We start from the raw sequence: 15,390 nt of genomic DNA, 5'->3' as shown, positions 1-15,390 counted from the left end.
ATCGAAGCTTCTTGCGTCACTCAAAATGCATATCAGATCATAAACACTATCAATTGGTTTCATTATCAAAATTTGAGATTCAATAATGCTTAAGTATGATGATGATATTAAAATCTTATACATGATTTTATGATGACATATTGCTTGGATTTTTGAATTTAAGAGTTCTATCAATATGACATATTGATAGGGGGGGTTAAGATTAACTCTGTTATCAATTGGTTGTCATCATAAAAAAGGGAGAGATTGTTGAATCTTGAATTTTGATGATGATACCAATTGATAGTATTTATGATCTGATCTACGTTTTGAGTGACGCAAGAAGCTTTAATTAAGGAGAGACAATTAAAGTAGGAAGAATCATGTTGGGCTAGAGTGGAACATGTCAGAAGATTGGACATCGAGTAGGAGGATCGATCGACGTATCGGCAAAAGGCTTCAGGCCATGGGTTCGGGCATTGGACTAAGAAGAACAAAAATTATACTAAAGAAATCAAAGTTACGGTGGTCAACTGACCGATTGGGTAATAGGCTGTAAGAGAGGACGATGCACCGAAAAATTGGACGAGGCGTCGATGAACCAATGACATACCGGATAATATTTGATTTAGCTTTGTAATAATTATCTAGATCGAAGTAAGTTTTACGTGTAATTGGGTTGAAATTGGGCCAACTCAATTAGGGGCTAATTAGGCCCAAGTTTGGGTTGTGTTGAGCCAAGTGAAAGGCCCAAACAGTGACCCAACAAGTGGAATCGTCGGTGGCACAATCTCCGAGAGTGTGTCAGGCAGTGGTACTGCCAGTCTGGGTGGTGGTACATGTTGAATCTCAGATATTGATGATGAAACCAATTGATAGTGTTTATGATCTGATTTACGTTTTGAGTGATATAGGAAGCTTCGATCATGAAGAGACAATTAAAGTAGGAAGAATCATGTTGGGCTGGAGTGAAACATATCAGAAGATTGTACGTCGAGCTGAAGGATTGGTCGACGTATCGGCAGAAGACTTCGGGCCATAGGTTCCAACATCGAGCCAAGAAGAGCAAAAATTTGGCCAATGAAATCGGAGTTAAGGAGGTCAACTGACCAATTGAGCAATAGGCCGCAAGAGAGGACGATGCGTTGAAGAATCGAACGAAGCGTCGATGAACCAATGACATGCCAAATAACATTTAATTCAAGCTTTGTAATAATTGTCTAGATCGAAGTAGGTTTTAGGTGTAATTGAGTTGGAATTGGGCCAACTCAATTAGGGGCTAATTGGGCCCAAGTGTGGGTTGTGTTAGGCCAAGTGAAAGACCCAAATAGTGACCAATAGATGGAACCATCGGTGGCACAATCTTTGTGACTTTGTCAGGCAGTGGTACCGTTAGTTTGGGTGGTGATACAGCCCTGACTTAGTCTCTGAGAGACTATCAAGTGGTGCTACCACCCAGTGGCAGGGTCCCAAGTAATGGTACCACCAAACTCGACGTGGTACCGTTTAGTGTCAGTGCTGTAGGCGGTGGTATCGCCAGTATCTTGAAAACTGAGGATAAGACACTTTTAGAGTCCAAGTTTAAATTCACTTGAGACCTATAAATACACTTCTCATCCCTGGTTAACACACACAAGCATAAACAACTTAATAGTGGGAAAACACTATAGCAATCACTTGGTAAATTCTCTCATCTAGCTCTAAGTTTAGGATTCTGTTTAGAGAGGCGTGAGTGCTTGTAAAATATTGTCTTCTAAACCTATAGAAATGAGAAGAGGGGTGTAAAAGGGTAGTTAATCTTCACCCATTGAAGGAAGATCGATAGTGGAAGCTGGTGGCCTTGAGTGAAGAAGAATCGAGAGTGAATGTAGATCATGACGATCGAACCACTATAAAAATCTAGTTTACATTTCTGTTTTGCTCTTTACTTTAATTGTAAATTGAATTATTATTTTCAGTACCTTACGAATACGCTTTCAAGTTAATATATTCTTGAAATGATTTTTCATCGTACGAATATTTTTGACTCGATATGATTTTTATCCGCTGCACTAATTCACCCTCCCTCTTAGTGTCATTCTTGATCCTACAATTGGTATCAGAGTTATGCTATTTTTTTGTTTGGTTTAACACTCAAGAGAAATAGATTTTTTTGATTTTTAAAAGGGTCACTCGATCATTCATCCTCCTATGTTCATTGGAACGGACTATACATATTAGAAAACTTGAGTGAGAGTTTTCTTATTTTCTTTGGATTTAAATTTATGGAATATTATGGAAAACGACTTTCAAAAGTCTTTTCTTCCAATGAACGATTGGAATAAGTTGGAGAAAAATACTTTCTCTTTAAATATCAAGACTATGAATGTCTTGTTTTGCGCTTTAGATAAAAATGAGTTCAATCGAGTGTCTATTTGTAAAACCACTTTCGATATTTGGTACACTCATGAAACTATACACAACGGCACTCATATAGCAAAAGATTCTAAGATAAATCTTTTTATGCATGATTTTGAATAGTTTCATATGAAACCAAACGAAACCATTGGAGATATGTACACTCGTTTTACAGGTCTCGTTAATGGTTTAAAAACACTTGGTAAAAGTCCTTTGAATCTTGAAATTGTTAATAAAGTTTTACGATCTCTTTCTAAAAATTAGGATTCGAAAGTAACGGCAATACAAGAATCAAATAACTTGAACCACTTTCCACTCGAAGAACTTATCGGGTCTTTGATGACTTATAAATGACTTGTATTGGATATGATGAACATGAGAACTATCTTTCAAAGAAAATGAAGAATTTGATACTTAGAACTCAAGAAGACCACTCAAACAAAAGCTCAAGTGATAAAGACTCTAAACTCTTAACAATAAAATTTAAAAAGTTCATGAAACAATAATAAAAAAATAAAAATAAACTTAAAAAGAATACAACTACTTGCTATGAATGCAAGAAGTCTGGTCACTCCAAAGATAAGTACATAAAATTGAAGAAGAAGTTGCTAAAGGACGAATTGAGCATATCCGAAGACGAGGAACAAACGAATGAAGATGAAGTGGCAAACTTCTCTCTGGTGACTCTGGACAATGAGGTAAACAACTCAAACAAAACTCCTTTACTTTATTTTAAAATGACTTGATGCTTTTCATTAGTTGTTTTTAAATTAGTTAGTAGATAAAAAAAAAGACAAAAAATATCATGCTTCTCTTTCTAGTATTTTTAAAAAATTTAAAAAAATTGATCATCACAATTGCATCTCTTTATAATAAAGAAATAAAATTTTAGATCTAATACTTGTACATCTAATAAGATTAATCTTATGAATGTTTTTAAGAAGCAATAATGTGTATCATAATGATTTTTGTATTACTTTTCAATTTTATTTAAAAATATTTTATATTTAATGAAATCGATGATTTAATGATGTATAATGATTTGAAATATTATGTTTTGGAATTACATGTTATACTTTTGATCTTATATCTTTCACGACATGATTCTTTTGTATTTATAATTTATATATATCATGATATGATTGAATCATTGATGCAAAGAAGGAAAATACATTACTATAACAAACAAAATGATTTTGATTAAAAATACTTTATGAAATCATGCTTGATGAAATAATGTAATGATCATGCTTAATGAGTTTATATTTTGAAATTATCCATGTTGATTTTTGTAATCTTTGCCATAATGAAAGTTCTGTTTTGGTGTTAAGCATTGATATATGTTTTTATTTGGTATAAAAAAACTTGGGCATTCTTATATGAAATCAATCATATGAATTGAAACAACTAAAAAGGGAATGCAATTTAAAAATTTTTCTATCTTTATCTTATCTTTTTTTTCAACAAGAAAATGATAAATCTATGTATGTCATTATTGAATCTCTTGAAAGTAATATTGATGATTATTTGAATTTGAATGAGTTTTTACCTATATCATGATTTTGATTCATCGGAATTATAACTTGAAATCTTTTATAAATCAAGATTTCTTATTATGTGTTCTCATATTAATTAAGATGAGATTTTTCTTTAATATATAAATCATGATCTTAACAACTTCATATTTTTATGAACCAATATTGTTTAATATGTTTCTTCTTTTTGCTATCCAAAAGAATCATAATTTGTCTCTTGATATTCATAATTTATCTTCATGAATTGTATATCTCATCACCAAATTAATTTTTCTTGATATATTTCTTGTGATGATTTGAAAAATAATGTAATGGGAAAAGTTTTGCACATTAAGGGAGATAGTTTTGCTAGTTTAGATAAATTGGTGTAAAATTTACTTAATATGCTTTCAAACACTTGCATTATTGAATGATTCTCCTTTTTGCCTATGACAATGGGGGAGAAAATAAATGATGAATGTTTGGTACCAACAATTTTAATGTCTTAGCATCATGAATGCTTTCGTATCATACATGAGAGAAACGATGAATATTTGGTATCATAATCAAAATATTAATTTAATTCATGAAGTGATAAATATTTAAAAATTTTAATGTCTTAGTATCATGAATGTTATGCCTAAAATGATATATCATGAATGCTTGAGTATCATGTATAATATGCCCATAGTGATGATTGATTTATTTTTGATATCATGCATGAAGTAAGGATGAAATGTACGGTTTTGAAATTGTGTATATTTTAATTTAAAACTATAATGATGCACAAACATATTGAAATAAGATTGATATTTTATCTTTGTCATGATTTAAAAATTAATGTAAAGGGAAAAAAAATTATAAAATTATATTCTTTCCTTCGTTTTAACAAAGACAAAAGGGGAGATAAAATTTGCTAGCTTGCATTATTCAAGAAAAAGCAAATCACACTAGCTTGTACATTGCAAAGAGAGGCAAAACTTACTAGCTTGCTCATCTCAAAAGATATAAAATTTTGCCAACCATTATATATGAAAAAATTGCTAACTTGCACTTTTCGAAAGAGAAAAAGAACTCACTAACTTGCATATTCTAAAATGATACAAAAATTTGCTAACTTATATATCAAAAAACTTGCTAGCTTTCATAATGAAATATGCAATGATGTTTTAAAAACTTGAAATTATGCAATGATATATGTTGTTTAAAAAACTTGAAATTATGCAATGATTTGACACTATGTCTAAAAGCTTACTAGTTACACTTTTCTTTTTTATCGATGACAAAGGGGAAGAAGGTACGATGATGATCATGCATGGAATGATATATTAAAATTTAGATTATGTATGATTTTATGATGACATGTTACTTGGACTCATAATGATTTCATGATTAAATTTGCCTTGACTTGAATTCAGTTTGAATTCAAGGTTCTATCAATATTGTATATTGATAGGAGAGTTAAGGTTAATTCCGTCATCAATTTGTTGTCATCATCAAAAAGGGGGAGATGGTTGAATCTCGAATTTTGATTATGAAATCAATTGATAGTGTTTATGATCTGATTTACGTTTTGAGTGACACAGGAAGCTTCGATCATGGAGAGACAATTAAAGTAGGAAGAGTCATGTTGGGCCGGAGTAAAATATGTTAGAAGATTAGACATTGAGCCGGAGGATCGATCGACGTATCGGCAAATAGCTTCAGGCCATGGGTTCGGGCATCAGGCCAAGAAGAGCAAAAATTGCACCAAGGAAATCGGAGTTGCGAAGGTCAACTAGTCGATTGAGAAATAGGCCGCAAGAGAGGACGATGCGTCGAAGAAACGAACGAAGCGATGATAAACCAATGACATGCCAGACAATAATTGATTCAAGCTTCATAATAATTATCTAGATTGAAGTAGGTTTTAAGTGTAATTATGTTGGAATTAAGTCAACTCAATTAGGAGCTAAATGGGCCTAAGTTTGAACTGTGTTGAGCCAAGTGAAAGGCTCAAACAATGACCTAACAAATAAAATCATTGATGGCACAATCTCCGAGATTGTGTTAGGCGGTGGTACCACCCAAACTCAATCTTTGAGAGATTATCAAGCGGTGGTACTGCCAAATTGGGCTGTGGTACCGCCCAGCATAAGAGGTGGTACTGCTAGTGCTAGTCATAGGTGCCCAGCAAGCCAATCACGTGAGTGATGGCACGTGTGACTTGATACAGAATCTTTTTGCTTATTATATTTTGGCGTATATCACTTTATAACTATTGCATAAATGCATATATATATTGTGATGTCCTTGGATTTGTGCAATGGGAATCGGATCGTGATGAGATCACGATAATGAGATCGATTCACCTTTAAACACATATCCTAAATAATCCCGGTCATAGGTTACTCGAGAAGGACATCGTGATAACCGGATAGACTGGTGTGCTGTATACCCGTCCATATGATGGATGCAGCTGGTCTCATAGCTGCTCGTGTAGGGACACTAGGGATACAGTACAGGTGCTCATTGGAGAATGAGTTCACTGATTGATCCGCTTACGGAATGCTGGATGGTTGATGATGCCTTATTGTCAGACAGTGATTCCGTAGTCCTAGTGGTGTATCTGGTCCTTAGACTTGAGACACCAAGGATGTCCTGTATGAGTGCTCCACTCTTTGATACCAGACTTATAGGTTTGGCTGTTCCCAGATCTAGTACAGCTGGTCATTGGGAGTGGTAGTCGACCTTACGAGGGCTATTGAGTGTCGACAGAGGATCATCCACTCTCGGCGTCATGAGAGGAATATCCTATGTGTTCTTGCTCAGACAAATCCCTGGCCAGGGTCATTCGGGTTGAGAGAGAAAGAGTTTTCCGGGAGAATCCGATTAGAGCGAGACTCGAGTAGAAACCGTATGGGTCTGACAACACCATGCTCGATATACGGTCTCTGGGATATTAGATGGATGAGGGACTATAGGTACATGGTAACTGAGGATAGACAGGAGGACAGACAGGTCCAATGGATTGGATTCCCCTGTATCGTCTGGGGACTACGGCGTTGTGGCCTAGTACGTCCGTAGTCGATGAGTCGAGTGAATTATTACAGAGATAATAATTCACTGAGTTAGAAGGAGTTCTGACAAGTATGACTCACGGCCAGCTCGATATTGGGCCTAGAGGGTCACACACATATGGTAGGCATTGCCATGAGTAGAGGTTCGGATATGAGATATCCGCCGGAGCCCTTGTCTTATTGGATGCAGATCCAATACCCACTAGGGAAGGACCCATTAGGGTTTGACACGGGATCTCTATAAATAGGAGGGATTCACAGCCTCATAGGCTAGAGTATTTGCTTGCCTTTCCTATTCTCCTCTCCCTCTCCACCTCAGAGTAGGCTTGGAGTTTTGAGGAGCGTCGTCACAACCCTGCTGTGTGGATCACCGCTAGAGAGGAGGACGCTTGACCTCCTTCACCCTCTCCTAAGGATCTGCAAGGAAACAGGGATATACGATCTCCCTAGGTAACACAATCTCTATACGCAGTTTTGTGTTTTGCGGATTTTTGCGCACCAATCTTCGCACGACGACAAACATCTTTTTGGGAATCGGGGATTTTTGTTTTCTTGTTCTTCCGCTGCGCATATGATGTCGCCCCCAATGATTTCCCAACAGTGGTATCAGAGCCAGGTTGTTCGTGCGAATGATTGGTTTTGAACTGCGAGTATTGTGTTTAGGAAGAATTTTGACGTCAAAATCGTTGACGCAAAAGCGAGGAAGGGCAGCAACAGTTGCTGCCCTCGATCTGCATGCCTGCAGCCACCTGCAGCGGCAGCCACAGCCAGACAGCACAGCGCCGGCGCATGCGCAAGCGCTGTGCTCGCAACAGCCGGCCGGCGGTCTGCTTGCAGCAGGCTTGCTGCTGGCGGGGCTGGCAGCCCACGGGCAGAGGCGCCGCAGGGCAACGATGCCTGCTGCCGCTACTCCCGCGGGCGAAACCCCCCCCACAAGGGCGGCCGCCCGGCGGTACAGCACCGCCTGCGGAGGCAGCGACGCCCGAAGGGGGAGCCCACCTGCAGCGGTAGTGCCGCCAGCGAGCGTGCCGCCTGCAGGCGAGGGCAGTGCCCTCGCCCCGTCGCACAGGCCGCCGCCGGCAGGGTGGCGGCGGCGGTAGCAGCGAAAAGGGGAAAGGGCATTAGGGTTTTTTGGGAAAAAGACAGTTTTTCCCCTCGGAATTTGAGAAATTCCAATTTCTATCTTTTGTCCAAATTACGAAAATACCCTTAGGAATTAAGAAATTCTCTACATGTCCTTGATTTCAGAAAAATATTAATTAATTAAAATGTTTAGTTGATTATTATTTTTATTATTATCTAGTAGTCCTACATGATGATGATTATTTATACATGTGATGTATGATGTGTGGACGGATGATCATGGACCGTGTGATGTGTGTACTTGTGATTATTATTATTGAGGTCTGCGAACCTCCATTATATTTCTCGTTTATTGTCGGGCCTGCGTGCCTATGATTAAGTTGTAATCACATGAGGAGGCGCAGCGGGAGCGTGGATGCGACAGCGGGACCCACGAGACGGACGATCGTGTTGTATGGAGATGCATCAAGATGTCGACGAAACCGACGAGGACGAGATGGACGATCACAGGGCATGGAGATGCACCGTTGCACACATAGATCTTGATGTGAGTGATTAGGCCTACTGGCTCGGGCCTAATCATATTAGGTTGTGGTCCATGATCATCTGGTGTGATTGCTTATACACATACTAGATATGTATATATATTTGCATGCGATGTAGATATATATTAAATATGTATATGTGTGACATGTCATATTAGGAGACCAAATAATAGAAACATCTCTCGATAATATTAAGTCGGTAAACGTGAGGCAATTAGATTGACCCACGTGGCCTTCCATCGTTATGAGTAGGAACCGAATCCCGGTGTAGGTTGAGTTCGTCGAGTCCCTCGAGACTCACCTATATCGCGATTCGCTATCTTGCTTACGACATAGAGATGTCACCGGTGACCTGAGGGCATGGTATGCTTGGTCGAGTCCCTCGAGGGTATATCATCAAATCAGACTCATCTTGTAACGAAGGTGTTGACTTAACCGAGCATCATGGTTGGTCGAGTCCCTCGAGGCCATGGTGATTCGGAGGCCGAACAGGACGGGAATCACAAGGAGTTGTGATCGGCAAGAGTTGCCTACCTTTTAGGCTTAGTGTGATTGGTCGAGTCCCTCGAGGTTACACTAAGACGCTGATTGGATCCTGATCCCCACTAGAAGTCTGCCGGAGACTTCCGTTTCACGTGCTGAGGGTGTCGCGTGACTCGTTAGTAAAATAGTGGGAGCATAGTAAGATAGAAGTCCATATCTTGATAGTTTATTTCTTGCAAAATCTGCATGTTATTCATTTCTGCTACATCTTTATTTTCAGAAAATGTCGCTTTCAAATCCCTTACGTGGCATACTTGATGTCAACCGCCTCACTGGTCCAAATTATACGGATTGGCTCCGTAACTTGAGAATTGTTCTCACAGCGGAGAAAATCGTGTACGTCCTTGATACAGTGATGCCTACGCTCGAAGAATGGGCAAGCGAGGATGAGATCGCTCGCTACGTGAAGTACATTGATGACTCCATTCTTGCTCAGTGCTATATGTTGGGCTCTATGACTCCAGAGTTACAGAGACAAATGAAAAGATGGATGTCAGATCCATTCTCCTACATGTCCACAAATTGTTTGAGGAACAGGGAAGGACTCAACGATATGAGATATCCAAGAGCCTTTTCCACGCTAGGATGACTGAGGGGACACCGGTTTAGAACCATGTCCTAAAGATGATTGAGTGGATGGAGAAACTCACAGGTCTAGGAATGGTCCTAGAGGATAACTTGTGTGTGGACATTGTGCTTCAGTCCCTACCAGATTCCTTTTCACAGTTCATAATGAATTTTAATATGAACAAGCTTGAGGTGACTCTCCCAGAGCTCCTCAATATGTTGAGGGAGGCAGAGAGTACTATTAAGAAAGAGAAGCCAGTTCTCTACACTGGTGAGACCAGAAAGAAAAGGAAAGCAGAAAGGTCCCTTAAGAAGGGAAAGGGCAAGGGCAAACAAGGTAAAGCAAAGGTTGCTAAGAAAGACCCAACAAAGGACAAAGGCCAGTGCTTCCACTGTGGTAAAGATGGGCACTGGAAGAGGAACTACAAAGAGTACCTTGTAGAAAGGGCGAAATAGAAGCTTGGAGAAGCTTCAGGTATATTCATGATCAATCTCCAATTGGCAGATTTTTGTGATAATGCATTGGTATTGGATACCAATATTGCTTATCACATCTACAATTTATTGTAAATTCTAGCAAAGCCGAGGGGAGATTGACGAGAGGAATATTGCATAAAGGTTTGTTTATGCAAGACACTACTCCACATATCATGAATGTAAGTGTCTAAGAGGAAACGAGATGAGGTGAACAGTGCATACCTATGGCATTGTAGGCTAGGTCACATCCATGAAAAAAGGATTCAAAAGTTGCTAAATAATGGATATCTAGATCCATTCGACTATGTGTCATATGCAACTTGCGAGCCTTGCCTTCGTGAAAAACTGACCAACTTTCCATTTAGTGGAACTGGAGAGAGAGCCACTAAGTTGTTGGAACTCATACATAGTGATGTATGTGGACCCATGTCAACTCATGCCATTGGAGGTTACTCCTACTTCATTATATTTACTGATGATTTCTCAAGGTATAGGATATGTGTACTTAATGAAGTACAAATCCGAGGCCTTTGAGAAATTCAGAGAGTATAAGAATGAGGTGGAGAACCAGACTGGAAAGAGTATCAAAACTCTTCGATCAGATCGAGGAGGTGAGTACTTAAGTATAGAGTTTACTCAGTTCTTCAAGGACAATGGGATATTATCCCAATGGACACCTCCTTACACACCTCAGCTCAATGGTGTCTTTGAAAGGAGAAATCGTACGTTATTAGATATGGTATGGTCCATGATGAGTTTCGCTGACCTACTTCTAGGGATATGCCCTAGAAACCATAGCTTACCTACTGAACAGAGTTCCAACTAAGTCGGTAGTGTCTACACCATATGAGATATAGAAAGGGAAGAAGTCTGATCTTAAGGTTGTTAAGATTTGGGGCTGCCCAGCCCACGTTAAAAGACACAACTCCGATAAGTTAGAATCAAGGACACAACAGCGATGCATATTTGTGGGGTACCCCAAGGAAACTTGTGGGTATTACTTCTATCATCCCGAGGACAAAAAGGTCTTTGTAGCTAAGAGAGCAGTGTTCCTTGAGAAGGAACACATTCTTGGCGGAGACAGTGGGAGAATGATAGAGTTGAGCGAAGTTAGAGAACCAAGCTCAAGCACCACTCTACAGCCCGAGTCTGTTCAGGTACCTAATACACAAGTTTCAACTTTACGCAGGTCTGATAGAGTATGTCATCCTCCTGAGAGATATGTGGGATATATTAGAGGAGAGGATGCTGAGGATATTGATCCTCAGACCTACGAGGAGGCTATTATGAGTATAGACTCCGGGAAGTGGCAAGAAGCCATGAATTCTGAGATAGATTCTATGTACTCCAATAAGGTTTGGAACCTAGTTGATGCGCCCGAAGGTATTGTACCCATCGGTTGCAAATGGATCTTTAAGAAAAAGATCGGAGTAGATGGAAAGGTAGAGACCTATAAAGCAAGGCTAGTGGCTAAAGGGTATCGTCAAAGGCAAGGTGTTGACTACGACGAAACCTTCTCACCCGTAGCAATGCTAAAATCCATCAGAATTCTATTGGCTATTGCAGCACACTATGATTATGAGATCTGACAGATGGATGTAAAAACCGCATTCCTCAATGGGAACCTCGAGGAGGAAGTGTATATGATGCAACCTGAGGGATTCGTGTCCAAGAACTGCCCAGATAAGGTGTGTAGGTTGCTTAGATCCAATTATGGACTAAAGCAAGCTTCCCGAAGTTGGAACATAAGATTTGATGAGGCAATCAGATCTTATAACTTCGTTAAGAATGAAGATGAGCCTTGTGTATACAGAAAGGTAAGTGTGAGCGCTATCACCTTTTTGGTGTTATATGTGGATGACATCCTCATCATTGGGAATGACATAGGAATGCTATCCACAGTAAAGGCTTGGTTATCTAGACACTTCTCCATGAAGGACTTAGGGGAAGCATCTTATATCTTGGGGATTAGAATCTATAGAGATAGATCCAAGAGGATGCTTGGCTTGTCCCAGTCCAGGTACATAGAAACTATTGTCAAAAGGTTTGGCATGGAAAATTCCAAGAGAGGTCTCATACCGATGAGACATGGGATATCGCTTTCTACGAGTATGTCCCCAAAGACTCCAGAAGAAAGGGCGAACATGGATATGATACCTTATGCCTCAGCAATAGGGTCTATCATGTATGCCATGCTATGTACTAGGCCTGATATAGCGCATACTCTGAGTGTCACGAGCAGGTACCAGGCGGATCGAGGCTTGGAGCACTGGAAAGTAGTAAAGTGTATCCTTAAGTACTTGAGAAGGACTAAGGATCTTTTACTAGTATATGGAGGTAATAGCCTTAAAGTTGAAGGCTTCACTGACTCAAGTTTTCAGTCTGATGTCGATGATAGCAAGTCGAATTCAGGGTATGTGTACACCTTGAATGGAGGAGCAGTGTGCTGGAAGAGTTCCAAGCAAGATATCACTGCTGACTCGACCATAGAGGCGGAGTACATTGCTACATCGGATGCAGCAAAGGAGGGAGTCTGGGTGAAGAAGTTCATCACAGATTTGGGAGTCGATACAGATAGTGACAAGTCGACTTCCTTATATTGCGACAACTGATGGGGTGATTACTCAAATAAGGGAACCCAGGTCTCATCAGAAGTGTTCTGAGGAGGTTCTAGCTTATAAGAGAGATCGTAACCCGAGGAGATGTAGCAGTGGAAAGAGTTCCATCCGAAGATAACATCGTAGATCCACTGACAAAGCCGTTGTCTCAGATTGTCTTTTAGCGTCACAGGGGTCTGATGGGGAGCAGACACATAGGTGATTGGCTTTAGGTCAAGTGGGAGATTGCTAGTCATAGGTGCCCAGCAAGCCAATCACGTGAGTGATGGCACGTGTGACTTGATACAGAATCTTTTTGCTTATTATATTTTGGCATATATCACTTTATAACTATTGCATAAATGCATATATATATTGTGATGTCCTTGGATTTGTGCAATGGGAATCGGATCGTGATGAAATCACGATAATGAGATCGATTCACCTTTAAACACATATCCTAAATAATCCCGGTCATAGGTTACTCGAGAAGGACATCGTGATAACCGGATAGACTGGTGTGCTGTATACCCGTCCATATGATGGATGCAGCTGGTCTCATAGCTGCTCGTGTAGGGACACTAGGGATACAGTACAGGTGCTCATTGGAGAATGAGTTCACTGATTGATCCGCTTACGGAATGCTGGATGGTTGATGATGCCTTATTGTCAGACAGCAATTCCGTAGTCCTAGTGGTGTATATGGTCCTTAGACTTGAGACACCAAGGATGTCCTGTATGAGTGCTCCACTCTTTGATACCAGACTTATAGGTTTGGCTGTTCCCAGATCTAGTACAGCTGGTTATTGGGAGTGGTAGTCGACCTTACGAGGGCTATTGAGTGTCGACAGAGGATCATCCACTCTCGGCGTCATGAGAGGAATATCCTATGTGTTCTTTGTCAGACAAATCCCTGGCCAGGGTCATTCGGGTTGAGAGAGAAAGAGTTCTCCGGGAGAATCCGATTAGAGCGAGACTCGAGTAGAAACCGTATGGGTCTGACAACACCATGCTCGATATACGGTCTCTGGGATATAGATGGATGAGGGACTATAAGTACATGGTAACTGAGGACAGACAGGTCCAATGGATTGGATTCCCCTGTATCGTCTGGGGACTATGGCGTAGTGGCCTAGTACGTCCGTAGTCGATGAGTCGAGTGAATTATTACAGAGATAATAATTCACTGAGTTAGAAGAAGTTCTGACAGGTATGACTCACGGCCAGCTCGATATTGGGCCTAGAGGGTCACACACATATGGTAGGCATTGCGATGAGTAGATGTTCGGATATGAGATATCCGATGGAGCCCTTGTCTTATTGGATGCAGATCCAATACCCACTAGGGAAGGACCCATTAGGGTTTGACACGGGATCTCTATAAATAGGAGGGATTCATAGCCTCATAGGCTAGAGTCTTTGCTTGCCTTTCCTATTCTCCTCTCCCTCTCCACCTCAGAGTAGGCTTGGAGTTTTGAGGAGCGTCGTCGCAACCCTGCTGTGTGGATCACCGATAGAGAGGAGGACGCTTGACCTCCTTCACCCTCTCCTAAGGATCTGCAAGGAAACAGGGATATACGATCTCCCTAGGTAACACAATCTCTATACGCAGTTTTGTGTTTTGCGGATTTTTGCGCACCAATCTTCGCACGACGACGAACATCTTTTTGGGAATCGGGGATTTTTGTTTTCTTGTTCTTCCGCTACGCATATGATGTCGCCCCCAATGATTTCCCAACAGCTAGTACCCCGAAAATCGGAGATGAGATATTTTTAGGCTCCAAGTTTAAATCCACTTGGGGCCTATAAATACCCCTCTCATCCCTAGTTAACGCACATAAGCATAAATAATTTAATAGTAGGAAAATGCTGTAGCAATCACTTGAGAAATCTCCTCCTCTAGCTCTAAGTTTAAAATTCTATTCAGGGATGAGTGAGTGCTTGTAAAATGGTATCTCCTAAATCTGTGAAAATGACAAAATGGGTATAAAAAGGGTAGTTGATCTTTGCTTATTGAAGGATGATCGGTAGTGGAAGTCAGTTGCCTCGAGTGAAGAGGACTCTTGAGTAAATGTATCTCACAACGACCGAACCACTATAAAAATCTAGTTTATATTTCTATTTTATTTTTTACTTTAATTGCAAACTGAATTATTATTTTTACTACCTTACAAATACGCTTTCTAAGTTAACATTTTTCTGAAACAGTTTTTCATCGTACGGAGATTTTTGACTCGATGTGATTTTTATCCGCTACACTAATTCACCTCCCCTCTTAATGTCGTTCTTGATTCTAACAGTAGTACTTAGACATAGTCTCCAAGACTATATTAGCTAGTGGTAATGCTAGACTAGGTGGTGGTACCGTCCAGTGTCAATGCTACAGGCGGTGGTATCGCCCAACACAAGCGGTGATACCGCCAAGACCCAAGAAACCCAGGATGAGACCTTTTTTTGCTCTAATTTTGAAGATATTTGGGGTCTATAAATACCCCCCAGCTATTTATGCATGGAGTAACAATAATTGAGCACAAAATTGAGTTGAAAAATTGGGAAAGAATACTTGAAAAAATTAGGAAACTCTCTTAGGATTTAGGATCACTTCTTCCTAGTATTTAGAAGTTTGTCT

This window comes from Musa acuminata, chromosome BXJ1-4 (genome assembly GCF_036884655.1).
Source record: "Musa acuminata AAA Group cultivar baxijiao chromosome BXJ1-4, Cavendish_Baxijiao_AAA, whole genome shotgun sequence".
In the NCBI taxonomy this organism is placed as follows: Eukaryota; Viridiplantae; Streptophyta; class Magnoliopsida; order Zingiberales; family Musaceae; genus Musa; species Musa acuminata.
Note: the sequence above shows the minus strand (reverse complement) of the source record.